The sequence below is a fragment of the Melanostigma gelatinosum genome, assembly GCF_949748355.1.
Source record: "Melanostigma gelatinosum genome assembly, chromosome: 8".
Lineage (NCBI taxonomy): Eukaryota > Metazoa > Chordata > Actinopteri > Perciformes > Zoarcidae > Melanostigma > Melanostigma gelatinosum.
In genome coordinates, this window is record NC_136641.1 from 26,585,317 (window position 1) to 26,604,127 (window position 18,811).

Below are 18,811 nucleotides of genomic sequence, written 5' to 3' on the forward strand. Positions count from 1 at the left end.
CACACTCCAAAATATGACATTCAGCAGTCCTACGCCACCAAAATATCAAATGCCGCTGAATTTATTGAGAACATAGACAGAAACGTCATCTCAGCATATTTCTCTGTCATATTCACAGCTGAGCTCCACTATGACAAATACAATTGTTACCATTGGCCATAAATGATGATGCCTCATAAAAAACAAACATCCGTAAGTAGCGGACTTCCATTTTCATTGGGCAAGCTGTCACGGGCCAATGCAGCTCTTTTGGGTTCAGCAGAGTGAAAGATTGTCTCTCCGGGCCTTTAACCCTCAACCGTCCATCCATCTGTGGTCTCATCTGACATTTCATGGCCAGTCACTCCGATGGAAGTACCGCCGATGATACGCGGGCTCTTCAGGGACGGGGACGAACATCCGTAATCGACCCCCCCCCCGCAAATGTCACCGCGGGAAAAGCAAGCAAGAAAGAAGGAGGAGGTAGACAGGTAGACGGATAAAGAGGAAAAGGAAGGAACGCAAGGCAAGTTTATTTGTACAACACATTTCAACAACAAGGTAATTCAAAGTGCTTCACATAAAACCATTAAAAGCATCAAAACACAAGGCAAAAGAAAAGGAGATTTAAAAACAATTAAAGAAACAGTGTAAGAAATAAAATGCAGTAGTAAAATGTAACAGCTAAATCAAAGATACAACATCTGTATTTTAAACATGGGTATACGTATCGATCCAGACTGTCACAATCGGTGCATCCCTACTGATTTATTGCTGATGTCCAAACAAAGGGAGCAAAGTCACATTTCTCAGGAGCTGCAGGTTCTCCACAGAATTATAAATTAGGTACAGACTTATGCTGCGTTACAAGTGTGCTTATTAGATAGATAGATAGATAGATATAAACTTTATTCATCCCCAGGGGGAAATTAGATACTTATTGAATTCATGAAAGTTCAGAAGGTCCAATAGTAGTTATTCTGTCTGAGAACCAGGACGTCTCATCTGGAGAGTCCTGCATCATCAGCCTTAATTGAAAAGGAAGATCCAATCCGTGCAGTCTTCATGAAATACTCGTTACAGAAGAACTTCATCTAGAAATGTTGATCAAATTTAGTGGCATTGAGTTTTTGTTTTGTCCTGCTATTACCTCTTCAAGCTTCCAGTGAGAGTGTTCATCAGGACAAAGTGTGATGCTTTTCCACGTTACTAATCAATATTACAAGAGATTGTAGAATTTCAGCTCTGCAAGAGTCCATGAACTTTCACTGCACACGTCAGCCGGCCTCCCACCGATCACACAACCCATTCAGGAGCCAAGGCCGAAGACATAAACACTAGATCTCATCAATGTGGTTTTCACACAACGGGTACCACGATATATTCACAGTGTACAGCCTCTGTGTGGAAAGCTGCTCTTTGAATGTGAAAGATGGGAGCTGTGCCAAGTAAAAATGTAAAAACCTTGACCTGTGAATTCACAGAAAAATGTCTCCTCCGTGTAACGCTTCAGTTAAACACCTCTATTATCTACAGCAGGAGACGGCAGTGCTCTCGTCAAGTCAAGACTAAGACCAGAGTTTAACGAGACTGAAGCAAGACAAAGACTTTGAGAGGTTGAGATCAAGTTAAGACCAAGACTTTGAGGGGTTGAGACCAAGTAAAGACCAAGACTAAGGCAGATTTAGACAGGCAAGACCAAGACCAGAGTGTATCGAGACCCACACTGCATGACTCACTTACTATGAAATAATAATAAAACATTATAAAAGTGCTGAGTCTGCATTTGTGCTCTAATTCCAGTCTCTCATATCCAACTTCACATGTGGGACATTGCATAAAGGGGAGGTAACAACTTTGCAATTGCAAAATCTGCATTGCTATTTATGAAGCCGCTTAATGCTGATGCTGCACAATGAAGCTGCCTCACCTTGCTCAGGTGCTCTTAGTTCTTCTGTACGCTGTTAGTGTTTGCTGCTGAATCTGCTTTTATAGAGAATACAATGAATAACCATCTGTGTCTGACAGTAAAACGATTATTGCAACAAATCTTTGCGACATGAAACAAATGGAATTAATTCGTTAGTATTTGGTTATTGTAGCTAGATTGTCCTTGTAAATTAAACTGATCAATCAAATGCATACATGCTACTAAAAGCCTGCAAGACTCCAGTTTTCTTTTCCTTCCAGTGAGCACTGAGAGACGGAGATTTCCTCACTTCCATTCGTCAAGTGATGAGAGGGGAATGGGAGGAATAACACACCGACACGTTGATAAAGTGAAGGCATTACTCACACACAGCACTGCACACCATCACCATCACTCGCTGCACACCAATCGCACGATTTCTCTACAACACGCATCCTCTCTCTCTCTCTCTCTCTCTCTCTCTCTCTCTCTCTCACACACAAGAGCGGTGCAGGGATGATGTATTCATGTAGACCAGCAGGAAGTTAGCGTCGCACTGGTTCCCTGGACAAAAAGCCAACGGGATAGAATTGAACAGACCTGATTTCAGACATCTCACCAAAGAAACATTGACAACCCATTGACTACGAGAGGAACGAATGGTTCGTATCATGAACGCCTCGGCACAAATTAGTCCAAAACTGCATTCACGTTAACTCTGATAAGTTAGTCTGTTGATGTTCTTCACACAACATTGTCAATGTCCTAGACTCAACTCTCCAAGTAAGTTATTAGCAGTAAGAAGACGAGCTAGCTACAGGTCAGCACGCTGTACAACCGCGTGCACACGCACTGACATTACTGTGGATGTTTCCCTCCAAAAATAGTAACACGTTTACTTCTGCATTTTGTACACCAATTTAAAGGTTCTAAATACGAGATTGGAAACTTTTCTATTGCCTCACAGGAGCGACGGCTGAGCCGGCGGCTGCCAGCTAACGGTGCTAATGGTGCTAACGGCGCTCACGGTGCTAACAGCGCTCACGGTGCTAACGGTGCTAAAAGCGCTGACGGCGCAAACTACGGCTGACAGACTTTACCGGAGAAGGAACACTTAACAATTTACACTTGAAATGATGAAGGCACATGCAAATGACAAAGCAGTACACAATGTAAACCATATTTTGATGTATGGTTATTTTTTTTCCTCTTTCTCACAAAATGAACCAAAACACTGGCGATGAGAAGATCTTTTTGTAGATAGTAAATCTTAGTTAAAATACGTAAACAACTGGTTATCACTCCCCCCCCGCCCCCCACTGCTCACACTTAGCTTTTCTTGTACTTCAGCAAAAACCCAAATCCAAACTTCCAAACATCTTTTCAGAAAAACCCACATGTGATGTTGTTTTCCAGAAGAGTTGCATTAAACAGTGTGAGCACGGCTCGCTCGCCGGGATGTCAGTGAATAATAGCCAAGGACCCCGTTACAAGCTCCGCTCAATGTGTGTGTGTGTGTGTACGTGTGCGTGCGTCTGTAATTAGCGATTACCAGGCTGCTATCAACAGAACGCTTCAGTGAATCCACTTCCAAGAGCAACCAGGAAGTGCAAACACAATTACCAGAAGAGAAGGAGCATAACAACATTTAAATATGAATTACATCTGAGATGGGACGAGTCCCCACAGCCTACCGTCTGCCTGCATACTGCCGAACTCACAGAAAACACTGGTTCCATCAACACTTTCCTTTTTTTTGCATCCGCCTGTGTGCATGTCTAGGTGCGTATGGTAATCTTTATTTAAATACGTGAACGTGGTTATGTTCACACCTCTGATGATAAACATATCTCTACGAGTGCTGGATTGCTTTGGAGCGTCGGAAGGCCGATAGGAGCAGGTATAGGTGTCGGTAATTGAAACAAGAACTCATACGTCTGTGTGAGTCGGAGGAGGAAGAGGAGGAGCGAGGTGGAGGAGGCACAATAACCTTGATACGTGGTTCAATTAAACCGCTAATGAGAACTTTGAAACATGAACCTCTGGAGAAATGTTCCGAACGCCCAGATTGATGCCCAACAACATAGAGTGGAGGTAGAAAACACGACGCGTCTCCCACCTGGAGAAGAACTCGCCACAGGCTGCACAGCCAGCAGAGTAGAGAGAGAGGACACCAAGGGACGAGTCACACACTATGAATGGGACACTTGATCGTGATGGATCATCTTTCAGTCTTATTGTCGCCACTTTGGTCCAGACTGAAATATCCAAACAACTGTTGGATGCACTTGACTCAACTCTGAGATCTACTTTTTGATTCTTTTATGAGAAGACATGTTTATTATTCATATGTAAACAAAGAGCATAAATGTTTCAATGCCAACAAGTTAAAGTAAATTCAATCGGAGGAGTTGTTTGGAGTCTGTCTACAGTAAATCAAGTGTTATTGTTGAGGTGTGTTGCGTTAGTGGGACGAGCAGCTTCGACCACACAGCCTCAACCTGAGAGTACAAGAAGTTACACAATCCTTCAAATACAATGTCAGCTACACAATCATCTGTTGTTGTTGTTATTATCGTGTAGAAAAGCTGATAGATGAGAATTAAATTGACTCTGTAATATGTTTATTTTTCTGGGCCTAAATCTAAACACAGCATTATAGATATGTATCGTTCTGATGTGTGTTTCTCTCTGATCCTTCATATCTGATGCTTTGTGTTCATCACACGTGTCCATGTCCTCCCGTGCTTGACCCCGTCCTGGGGCCGATGCTCAGAGATGAAAAGCAGCGAGTCTGTGTGCAGAGATAACGCCGGGGCCGAGAGAAGAAAGGAAAGTCAAAGGTCAGGGGGTCACCGCTCACGCTGCGGCCAGCCCGCTGGTCATAACGGCAAGTTCACCGGCCGGCTGGTCCCAGATCAGGTCTCACAGCGTTCAAAGGAAAAACAACATCAGAGGAGGAGGAAGAGAGAGAAAAGACGAGTGTGGGGCGCGGATGAAAAAAACAAGTGTCATTAAACGCCTCTATTTTCAACGATTTAAGTTAAAAGCGCTGCAGAGAATTCTGTGCAATTCACAAAGCGACGTTTTAAACATGAAACGTGTGAAAATAGATGCGTTTAATGGCGCTGTTTGCTTTCCATATACACGAAGGCTCCGTGAGTGCAAGCTGGGCTTGGTGTTGCACCACGCGACTGTCACAAGTAGTTCACTGATAGAAACACTGTGCACGTGTCTGAGGACTTTACAAACAAGTCCAACTCGTGTTTAAATGATTTAGAAACAGCAGGTCTTAAAAATCTACATTTTACTAAATATTTTGCAGCCAAATCAAATGGTTTACAGGATATTACACCTTGTTTCTTTATATTTAACACTTAACTTGTTTCTTTACAGGGTTTGTACAAATGCACTAAAGTAGTCCATGAATATGAGATATGAGTTTACAGTTCATAACAATCCCTCATCATTGTCTCGGATGGTTTATGCCGTTTTGCCGGTTACACAGCCGATAGACATCTCTGGGTTCTGCTCGTCTTTTTGATTCTTCACAGTTCACTTTGTTTGTTCGTCCTCTTTATTGTTCTACAGATTCTGCTTCCGTTCCTGGTTCAGGTCTCCTGCCAGATGTGAGTGAGGGCAGTACTCCAGATGTGAGTGAGGACAGTACTTCAGATGTGAGTGAGGGCAGTACTCCAGATGTGAGTGAGGACAGTACTCCAGATGTGAGTGAGGGCAGTACTCCAGATGTGAGTGAGGGCAGTACTCCAGATGTGAGTGAGGACAGTACTCCAGATGTGAGTGAGGGCAGTACTCCAGATGTGAGTGAGGACAGTACTCCAGATGTGAGTGAGGGCAGTATCCCAGATGTGAGTGAGGACAGTACTCCAGATGTGAGTGAGGGCAGTACTCCAGATGTGAGTGAGGGCAGTACTCCAGATGTGAGTGAGGACAGTACTCCAGATGTGAGTGAGGGCAGTACTCCAGATGTGAGTGAGGACAGTACTCCAGATGTGAGTGAGGACAGTACTCCAGATGTGAGTGAGGGCAGTACTCCAGATGTGAGTGAGGACAGTACTCCAGATGTGAGTGAGGGCAGTACTCCAGATGTGAGTGAGGGCAGTACCCCAGATGTGAGTGAGGGCAGTACTCCAGATGTGAGTGAGGACAGTACCCCAGATGTGAGTGAGGACAGTACCCCAGATGTGAGTGAGGACAGTACCCCAGATGTGAGTGAGGACAGTACTCCAGATGTGAGTGAGGACAGTACTCCAGATGTGAGTGAGGGTAGTACCCCAGATGTGAGTGAGGGTAGTACCCCAGATGTGAGTGAGGGCAGTACCCCAGATGTGAGTGAGGGCAGTACTCCAGATGTGAGTGAGGGCAGTACCCCAGATGTGAGTGAGGGTAGTACCCCAGATGTGAGTGAGGGCAGTACCCCAGATGTGAGTGAGGACAGTACTCCAGATGTGAGTGAGGACAGTACTCCAGATGTGAGTGAGGGTAGTACTCCAGATGTGAGTGAGGGTAGTACCCCAGATGTGAGTGAGGGCAGTACCCCAGATGTGAGTGAGGACAGTACCCCAGATGTGATGGACTTGACTGAAGTCTTGAGCTACTGAGTTTTTTCCCAAAAGGAGATTGAACTGAATCAAAGCTCTGGTTTGTGACTCCACATCCTCCATCAACTGTTTCCTATCGATCAATCAACTCAACACAGATGCATTAAAACTACTGCAGGTGCACACACGAGAGCCTGTGTGTGTCTGTGTGTGAGTGTGTTTGTGTGTGTGTCTTTCCTTGTCTTGTAAAATCTTGTCTCAGATGAGTAATTTTTTACATTTTCGATGTGCCTCGTCAAAAAATCAACCCTCCTCATCCGTCCTCCATTTCAACACCAGAGCTGCCTCTTGCTCTCACTTCTTTGATGTTGCCTGTTGTCATGGGGACCAGGGGGGACACACACACACACGCACACACACACACACACACACGCACACACACACACACACACACACACACACAGAGTGGCGTGTCACTGCGGTTCAAAGGGTTTCATTAACAGCAGCTGCAGGGTTGCATTAGAGCGCCACTACATTTGCCCATTAGCGGCGGCAAAAGCACATCTTTGCGGCGGCGGTTAGCATTTAGAGCTAATCTGTCTCATCGGGGGGGGGGGGGGGGGGAGGAGACATCTGGTTAAATTGTAATTCATACTTCAGAAGGCACTTTATCTTTTAGTGCTGTGCATCTTTTGAAGTGTGAGTTAGAAATCATGTGCTGTAAATGTATTTGTCTCCACACAACAGAAGACAAACATCCATCACCTCCATCGCTCAGCGTGGATTCAGGAGAGAGAGAGTTGTTGCTCGTCTCTCCTTCGAATCAAAGATGTCTCAGTCAGATTGTTTATCTCCGACCCGGAGGAGAATATTGGCTGACTGCAGGCCGAGCTCATCATACACCGCCCTGACTTATTGACTGTGAAGCCCGGCTGCTCTCGGCATCGACTGTCGTGATGTATGAGCGACTCTGACGGGGAGAGAGGCCGTCGATGTGGCTAACTAGAGCTCTAAAGCCGCTCCGTGTTCTGTGTGTGGTCGGAGATAACAACATGTCATCTCGACGTGTCTATCCATGAAGAGTGAAGCTGAAGTACTGTCGTGTGCATATTTAACCCTCTGAACCCGAAAGCAGTTTTCTTTCACTCCTCACAGCTCTTCTCTCTGCGGTCTTGATTTTCACTGTAAAATAAAAGTCAGAACCATCACGGCTAGAAGAGAACTGAAACATGTCTTAGAGCAGAATAACACAGTTATGATGACATCAATCACCAATGTTGTAGAAAAAAACGGTAGGCGTGTTATAAATATTGAACTATTTACATGTTTACATCCTCTACTCCAGCCTCTGCTCTCTCCTCTCCTCTCCTCTCTCCTCTCCTCTCCTCTCCTCTCTGCTCTCTCCTCTCTCCTCTCTGCTCCTCTCTCCTCTCCTCTCTCCTCTCTCCTCTCCTCTCTCCTCTCCTCTCCTCTCTCCTCTCTCCTCTCCTCTCCTCTCTGCTCTCTCCTCTCTCCTCTCTGCTCCTATCTCCTCTCCTCTCCTCTCTCCTCTCTCCTCTCTGCTCTCTGCTCTCCTCTCCTCTCCTCTCTCCTCTCTCCTCTCCTCTCTCTCCTCTCCTCTCTCCTCTCCTCTCCTCTCTCCTCTCCGCTCCTCTCCTCTCTCCTCTCTCCTCTGCTCTCTCCTCTCCTCTCCTCTCTCCTCTCTGCTCTGTGTTCACTTCCTGTTATTCAGTCAAAGTGTCTCCTCCTTGTTGTCACATGTCTGTTGGTCTCAGATGACTTCATATAGTTTCACTGAGGAGCTCACACTCTGTTTTTACACACTCTGGTTAAAGTGAACTCTTTATTTGGGGCGATATTTTAAAGGGGACATGTAGAATAAGATGTTTGTGATGAAGTATCACCACCATAAGCTTCGTTTTGGCTGTTTTTTCTGACTGAAGTGTTCGCAACACGTGATGTGTTCATGGACCGTCAGAAACTGGATAACCTGACGTTAATGTCATCTTAACAGCTGCCTTTCGGCCTGTTGATGTGGCTCAGTGTTTGTGGGTGAAGGTAGCTGTTGGGTTGTGTGCGTGGCTGGAGAAAAGTAGGCTGCTAGAAGAAAGTAGGGCATCATTGAGACTCAGGAGACGTGTCTCAAAGCCCAGCCTCCTGCCCTATTTCACTGCCTGGCGAGACTGGTGTGTGTGTGGGTGTGTGTGTGTGCGTGTGTGTGTGCGTGTGATTCAACAGAGGCAGCACCCTGGGCAGTGAGGGGAAAGCTTCAGGCACAGGAGGCAGAGAGATAACAGGTGAGCTCCAGAGAGGCTACCTGTGGGAGCGAGGAGGGCCCAGTGACGGGCCTCTCTGCTGGGGTGGAATAGATGCGCAGAAGGCCCCCCAGGGGACGTAGACCAAATGTCAGACAGTCTGTCGCTCCGGAGCTTCATTGGAAATGCGTCACGTGTGTGTGTGTGCATGCATTTTCCCAAATGTGTGTGTGTGCGCGCTAACTGGGCAGATGACTCACGACAGGAAAGAGACGCGAAAACAAGGCAGTGCAGACAGGTGGGTGGGGGGGGGGGGGGGGGCATGTAGGTGTTTTTGTTTGGCAGCGTGGGTGCAAGAAATAAACTGCCGAGTGTCACTGTAAATACACGGCGCACAGTTTCACAAGTGTTCACAATACAAGCAGAGCACATAGTGTGCTCCCACTCCCAGAACACCCACACCCTCACTGTACGCCGACTCTATTTATCTACTAATTATCTGCTCTCTATGGATTCATATCACACTATTTGTTTAAATTAAATTAAATCTGCAGAGTAACAAGAAAACTACGACTTTGATGTCAACATAAAATGACTTCAGTAAAAGTACTGAATACTGTCAAACCATGAACGTCTGTCAATCAGAGCAGTTGCAAATAAAGTTTTCAGACTCGTGAAATTAAATGTGTGAAGAGTGTGTTTGGTGAGAACTGGTTTTAAAGTTTTACAGTCATTTTGTTAAATAGAAGGAGTTTATGTCCCTAAAGATTGTGCCTCCTCAGGACGCTGTGGACGCTTCTGTGTCGACACCAAACCACCTCCCCTCACTCTGGCTACTCGAACAGCAATGGAAAGAAATTGGATCTCTGGACAATTCATCAGTTCATCAAGTGTTTTAGAGCCGAAGTGAAAAGCACAATTGAGTTTAATGTCTGTTGGGACACTTTGTTCTGTGGTCAAATAAATATAATTTACATTGAAAACTAAACATTAAACATCGTACATTTGTTCACACATTTCACACAAAAAGAAAACATCTGTCAAATTGTTTTATGTTCATAAATTACTGAGATATGGAATTTGTCCAAAGTTGTTTTTCTGAACTGCTGCAACAACAACTTCAAAGAGTCTTCATCAATCATGAAAACACCTTTTGTCTTGTTTAAGTTGTTTTTGTTGATTTGGAACACGATTAACACGATTAACTCGATCAACATGATTAACACGATTAACTCGATCAACACGATTAACATGATTAACATGATGAACTTGATCAACATGATTAACTCGATTAACTCGATCAACACGATCAACACGATTAACACGATTAACTCGATCAACATGATTAACTCGATTAACTCGATCAACACCATTAACACGATTAACACGATCAACACGATCAACATGATTAACATGATGAACTTGATCAACACGATTAACACGATCAACACGATCAACACGATTAACTCGATCAACATGATTAACACGATTAACTCGATCAACACCATTAACACGATCAACACGATCAACATGATTAACATGATGAACTTGATCAACACCATTAACACGATCAACACGATCAACACGATTAACTCGATCAACATGATTAACATGATGAACTTGATCAACACCATTAACACGATTAACTCGATCAACATGATTAACTCGATTAACACGATCAACACGATCAACACGATTAACACGATTAACTCGATCAACTCGATCAACATGATTAACATGATGAACTTGATCAACACCATTAACACGATTAACTCGATCAACATGATTAACTCGATTCACACGATTAACTCGATCAACACGATCAACACGATCAACACGATTAACATGATTAACTCGATCAACATGATTAACTCGATTAACACGATTAACTCGATCAACATGATTAACACGATTAACACGATCAACACGATCAACACGATCAACACGATTAACTCGATTAACTCGATTAACTCGATTAACTCGATCAACATGATTAACACGATTAACACGATTAACACGATTAACTCGATCAACACGATCAACACGATTAACACGATTAACTCGATTAACACGATCAACACGATCAACACGATCAACACGATCAACACGATCAACACGATCAACACGATCAACACGATCAACACGATCAACACGATCAACACGATCAACACGATCAACACGATCAACACGATCAACACGATCAACTCGATCAACTCGATCAACTCGATCAACTCGATCAACTCGATCAACTCGATCAACTCGATCAACTCGATCAACACGATCAACACGATTAACACGATTAACACGATTAACACGATTAACACGATCAACACGATCAACACGATCAACACGATCAACACGATCAACACGATCAACACGATCAACACGATCAACACGATCAACACGATCAACACGATCAACACGATCAACACGATCAACACGATCAACTCGATCAACTCGATCAACACGATTAACTCGATTAACACGATTAACACGATTAACTCGATTAACACGATTAACTCGATTAACACGATTAACACGATTAACACGATCAACACGATCAACACGATCAACACGATCAACACGATCAACACGATCAACACGATCAACACGATCAACACGATCAACACGATCAACACGATCAACACGATCAACACGATCAACACGATCAACACGATTAACACGATTAACTCGATCAACTCGATCAACTCGATCAACTCGATCAACTCGATCAACTCGATCAACTCGATCAACATGATCAACACGATTAACTCGATCAACACGATTAACACGATTAACTCGATTAACACGATTAACTAGATTAACTAGATTAACACGATCAACACGATCAACACGATTAACACGATTAACTCGATCAACACGATCAACACGATTAACACGATTAACACGATTAACTCGATTAACACGATTAACTCGATTAACACGATCAACACGATCAACACGATTAACACGATTAACTCGATCAACATGATTAACTCGATTAACACGATTATCTCGATCAACACGATTAACACGATTAACTCGATCAACATGATTAACTCGATTAACACGATTAACTCTATTAACACGATTATCTCGATCAACACGATTAACACGATTAACTCGATCAACACGATTAACTCGATAAACTCGATTAACTCGATTAACACGATCAACACGATTAACACGATTAACTCGATCAACATGATTAACTCGATTAACACGATTATCTCGATCAACACGATTAACACGATTAACTCGATCAACATGATTAACTCGATTAACACGATTAACTCTATTAACACGATTATCTCGATCAACACGATTAACACGATTAACTCGATCAACACGATTAACTCGATCAACACGATCAACACGATTAACATGATGAACTTGATCAACACCATTAACACGATTAACTCGATCAACATGATTAACTCGATTAACACGATTAACTCGATCAACATGATTAACTCGATTAACACGATTATCTCGATCAACACGATTAACACGATTAACTCGATCAACATGATTAACTCGATTAACACGATTAACTCTATTAACACGATTATCTCGATCAACACGATTAACACGATTAACACGATCAACACGATTAACTCGATTAACTCGATCAACACGATCAACACGATTAACACGATGAACTTGATCAACACGATTAACATGATTAACACGATTAACTCGATCAACACGATCAACACGATTAACATGATGAACTTGATCAACACCATTAACACGATTAACTCGATCAACATGATTAACTCGTTTAACACGATTAACTCGATCAACATGATTAACTCGATTAACACGATTATCTCGATCAACACGATTAACACGATTAACTCGATCAACATGATTAACTCGATTAACACGATTAACTCTATTAACACGATTATCTCGATCAACACGATTAACACGATTAACACGATTAACTCGATCAACACGATTAACTCGATCAACACGATTAACTCGATCAACACGATCAACACGATTAACACGATGAACTTGATCAACACGATTAACATGATTAACACGATTAACTCGATCAACACGATTAACTCGATCAACACGATCAACACGATTAACATGATGAACTTGATCAACACCATTAACACGATTAACTCGATCAACATGATTAACTCGATTAACACGATTAACTCGATCAACATGATTAACTCGATTAACACGATTATCTCGATCAACACGATTAACACGATTAACTCGATCAACATGATTAACTCGATTAACTCGATTAACTCGATTAACACGATTAACACGATTAACACGATTAACTCGATCAACATGATCAACATGATTAACATGATTAACTCGATTAACTCGATTAACTCGATTAACTCGATTAACGCGATTAACACGATTAACTCGATCAACACGATTAACATGATTAACTTGATTAACACGATTAACACGATTAACACGAACAACACGATTAACATGATAAACTCGATCAACACAATTAACATGATTAACTCGATCAACACGATTAACATGATTAACTCGATTAACTCGATCAACATGATTAACACGATTAACATGATTAACTTGATTAACACGATTAACTCGATCAACACGATTAACACGATTAACTTGATTAACACGATCAACACGATTAACTTGATTAACACGATCAACACGATTAACATGATAAACTCGATCAACATGATTAACATGATAAACTCGATCAACATGATTAACATGATAAACTCGATCAACATGATTAACATGATGAACTTGATCAACACCATTAACTCGATTAACTCGATCAACATGATTAACTCGATTAACACGATTAACTCGATCAACACGATTAACATGATTAACTCGATTAACACGATTAACTCGATCAACACGATTAACACGATTAACACGATTAACACGATTAACTCGATCAACATGATTAACTCGATTAACACGATTAACACGATTAACTCGATCAACATGATTAACTCGATCAACACGATTAACATGATTAACATGATAAACTCGATCAACACGATTAACTCGATCAACACGATTAACACGATTAACTCGATCAACACAATTAACATGATTAACTCGATCAACATGATTAACATGATTAACTCGATTAACTCGATCAACATGATTAACACGATTAACATGATTAACTTGATTAACACGATTAACATGATTAACTTGATTAACACGATCAACACGATTAACATGATAAACTCGATCAACATGATTAACATGATAAACTCGATCAACATGATTAACATGATGAACTTGATCAACACCATTAACTCGATTAACTCGATCAACATGATTAACTCGATTAACACGATTAACTCGATCAACACGATTAACATGATTAACTCGATTAACACGATTAACTCGATCAACACGATTAACACGATTAACACGATTAACTCGATCAACATGATTAACTCGATCAACACGATTAACACGATTAACATGATAAACTCGATCAACACGATTAACTCGATCAACACGATTAACACGATTAACTCGATCAACATGATTAACTCGATTAACACGATTGACTCGATCGACACGATCAACATGATTAACTCGATTAACACGATTAACTCGATCAACACGATTAACACGATTAACACGATTAACTCGATCAACACGATTAACTCGATCAACACGATTAACTCGATTAACTTGATCAACACGATCAACACGATTAACTCGATCAACACGATTAACACGATTAACTCGATCAACACGATTAACTCGATCAACACGATTAACTCGATTAACTTGATCAACACGATCAACACGATTAACTCTTTCAGACAATTTTCTTTGTGGCGTAACTAAAAACAGTGTTGTAGAATAAAACAGACAAAAGAGCAAACATTTACTGACACGCTGTAGATTTAAAAACTTACTAAAGAATGAATGTTTATTATTCACAACAATCTTTCAACCAGGAGGCCGCTGCTCCTTTCCAACATGAATTCAGAAGACTGTTGATTTGTTTGTCACGTAACTTAGACCTAAACATAACTCAGTATTCCACCATCTTTTATGAAACATAACTCAGTATTTATCCATCTTTTATTAAACATAACTCAGTATTTATCCATCTTTTATTAAACATAACTAAGTATTTATCCATCTTTTATTAAACATAACTAAGTATTTATCCATCTTTTATGAAACATAACTCAGTATTTATCCATCTTTTATTAAACATAACTAAGTATTTATCCATCTTTTATGAAACATTTGTGTGAGGAGGCGTTGCGTGAGGAGGCGTTGTGGCGTTGGGTGAGGAGGCGTTGTGTGAGAGGGCGTTGTGTGAGAAGGCGTTGTGGCGTTTCGTGAGGAGGCGCTGTGTGAGAGGGCGTTGTGTGAGGAGGCGTTGTGGCGTTGTGTGAGGAGGTGTTGTGTGAGGAGGCGTTGCGTGAGGGGGCGTTGTGGTGTTGCGTGAGGAGGTGTTGTGTGAGGAGGCGTTGCGTGAGGGGCCGTTGCGTGAGGAGGCGTTGTGGCGTTGCGTGAGGAGGCGTTGTGTGAGAGGGCGTTGTGTGAGGAGGCGTTGTGGTGTTGTGTGAGGAGGTGTTGTGTGAGGAGGCGTTGCGTGAGGGGGCGTTGTGGCGTTGCGTGAGGAGGTGTTGTGTGAGGAGGCGTTGCGTGAGGGGCCGTTGCGTGAGGAGGCGTTGTGGCGTTGCGTGAGGGGGCGTTGCGTGAGGAGGCGTTGTGGCGTTGCGTGAGGAGGCGTTGTGGCGTTGCGTGAGGAGGCGTTGTGGTGGGGAGGCGTTGTGTGAGGGGGCGTTGTAGCGTTGCGTGAGGAGGCGTTGCGTGAGGGGCCGTTGCGTGAGGAGGCGTTGTGGCGTTGTGTGAGGGGGCGTTGCGTGAGGAGGCGTTGTGGCGTTGCGTGAGGAGGCATTGCGTGAGGGGCCGTTGCGTGAGGAGGCGTTGCGTGAGGGGGCGTTGTGGCGTTGCGTGAGGAGGCGTTGTGGTGTTGCGTGAGGGGCCGTTGCGTGAGGAGGTGTTGTGGTGTTGCGTGAGGGGGCGTTGCGTGAGGAGGCGTTGTGGCGTTGCGTGAGGGGGCGTTGCGTGAGGAGGCGTTGTGGCGTTGCGTGAGGAGGCATTGCGTGAGGGGCCGTTGTGGCGTTGCGTGAGGAGGCGTTGTGGCGTTGCGTGAGGGGGCGTTGCGTGAGGAGGCGTTGTGGCGTTGTGTGAGGAGGCGTTGTGGCGTTGTGTGAGGAGGCATTGCGTGAGGGGGCGTTGCGTGAGGAGGCGTTGTGGCGTTGCGTGAGGAGGCGTTGTGGCGTTGCGTGAGGAGGCGTTGTGGCGTTGCGTGAGGAGGCGTTCTGTGAGGAGGCGTTGCGGCGCTGCGTGCAAGGAGTGCAAACTGCTTTGGCAACTGAACTTCACCAAGTTTGGCAGTTTGGCCGTTCAAAGGTTGCTGCCTGGTAGAGACAGAATAAAACTCTTCTATCAAGAACACAACTTATCTGTACGTCTTGAATTCAGCCAGCCAAAGATTAGGAAAGAAAACCTCAAACATCTCAGAAAGAATAGATAACGGATGCCTTTCTTGTTGTTCCGTCTCTCGCTCTCTTGATTGTCTCTTAACCGGCTCGATGTCCACTTAAAGGGATTTCATTGACCTCTGAAGCTCTCTGTGGACAGACGAGCTGCCTGTGCTCTGTATGAAACGCTTCCTTCTTTGGCTGGGATCCCATTAGGTTAAAGTCTGGAGGGGGGCGAAGCCAAAATGCATATTTCTGCTAAATAAAGGTCAATAGGAAACAATAAAACAGTGTCAGGTCCTAGAAAAAGCTGCTGACTTACAATTCATGTTTCCCTTCAAAGGTTGCACACCTGCAATAATCCTGCAGGCGAACCAGTTGTTGATGAAGACATGTGTGGCACACACACACACACACACACACACACACACACACACACACACACACACACACACACACACACACGGCGTCTTTTCATTTCCCCCGGCCGTGTCTCTCCTGGATGCGCTGGCGTTAGCTCTAGTCCTCCCAGGAGGAGCTCCGTGTCTGAGCCCACCTGTATGTGTGGAGCTGGTGCAGATTACCCTCTCTCGTCGCTCTGCTCTCTAACCCGAGCGGCTGGTCTCTGCCACCGTCTCAACCCTCCAACCAGCTTGGAATGAACACATCCAGCGCTCCTCATCATTCACCTCCATCTCTGCATCCAGCCACACTTTAAAAGTCCTCTCTCCTCATGAGGTCACTCAAGTTAAGAACAGAAAGCAGCAGCAGAGAGCACGGACAGGAATGAGAGAGAACAGAAAGCATGTGGAGAGACGACGGCATTCAATACCAGAACAGACAGGACGGCCTTGGACAAGACATCGTCTACTTCCCTTCACCAGGAGAGAGTCGGCCCGATGAAGAGACTCTCATCACCAACACGGAGAGACAGAACGGCATGTTTAATCCTCCGAAACACCAAAATGGAAAAGCATGTTTTCATGAAACAATCACCTAAAGTCCTAAACCTCACCGATTATCAGCCAGAAGCTGTGAAAACAGTCGCTAGCGCCAGACTTCCTTCTTTCGCTTCCGTCAGAAAAAGCAGCCGAAGCTTAAAATAGTCGTATTACCTCAAAAACATTTTATTGTAAAATATCGGCCTTTATAAAGCGTTTACTTGAATACGGGAGAGGCTGAAACATGTGAATCGTTTCATATTTATAGTACCTGGCTCATCATTTTTGTTCCCAACATTGGTAACTCTTATGGACACTTCTTCAAATATTAGATGTATAGATTCAATTGTTTGTTCATTTTTGTCAAATAAATTATCACAGAAGTTTAACTTGTGTTTTTCCTTTTTGCATATAATTGATGCCATTCTAACTGTTATTCTGCACTAAAGACGTGTTCTAGTTCTCTCTGCTTCTAGTCATGATGGTTCTGTTTCATAGAGGAGCAGAACTTTACGTTACAGAGAACATGAAGGCTGCTGCAGAGAGAAACGTGCACAAGAAAGGCCTCAAAACCGCGTTGGGGTTCAGAGGGTGTGTGCATGCAGCAGAGACACACTAGCTGCTTACGGATACATATTTGCAGATCCAGCCAGTCACACACACACACACACACACACACACACACACGCACACACACACACACACACACACAGTCACGCTGACATTCCTTCCACTGAGCTGTGTATGTTGCGTCTAATCTCTGTCAAAACATTTCAACACTGCAGGAGGAAGAATATACAACACCAAGACCTGACTGTGCACACACACACACACACACACACACACGCACACACACACACACACACACACACACACACACACACACACACACACACACACACGTAATATACACCTACAGCCACATACAAAAAGGCAGATACACATCGCTGCTGTCTGCGTCTGTAAAGCGATCCTGTCCGAAGACAAAAAGGAAACGCTCTTAAATCATCCGTATGTTTGGTGTCTCTGTGCAGCAGCAGGACGCTCGGTGTTCGCCTCCAACCCTGGATCTCAGGAGAGGAGCTGTGAGCTGTTTTTTTACTGCTGACCTCAGGAGACCCCCCCCCCCCCCCCACACACACACACTAACACACACACACACACACACACACACCCAGTCAAATATATAATTCCTCAGTTTCCGTTTTTCTGCGAACTAATTGGTGTCAACGGTGAGCAAAACATTACCTTTGAAATCCTGTTTTTAAGTGAAGTCTGCCGAAGCAGAGCCAAATAGTTTGAGTCGGGTTCACTTATATGGACCCGACTATTATTTCTCCCGGAGTTTTCTCCATATCCTCCACCTTTCGATCAAGATTTCACTGTTTACGGCTCCGTGAAGAAAGTTGTCAGCGATTGTGAGATGCTGGAGCAGCCGAGGTCAAAAGAATCCACCAGTGAGCTGTGCAGAGATGAGTTGTCGTCCAACAGGAAGTCAACGTCTCACTGGTTCCCTCCACAGGAAATGGGATCCTTCCATTGGATTTGGGATTACTGCAGAAAATCGTCTCTGTGGCAAACAAACGTTTATGATGCGACACACTAAAGCTGATATTGTTGCCACTCACAGTACTACACAATGCAACAATGGTCACTT

General features: G+C 43.8%; 1 protein-coding gene across 1 annotated transcript in view; it reads right to left on the reverse strand.

The window, feature by feature from the left end:
• Positions 1-18,811, reverse strand: part of kcnd3 (potassium voltage-gated channel, Shal-related subfamily, member 3) — a gene marked incomplete at its 3' end in the record, with an annotated part of 96,293 nt that overhangs the window by 21,376 nt on the left and 56,106 nt on the right. The window lies entirely within an intron of this gene.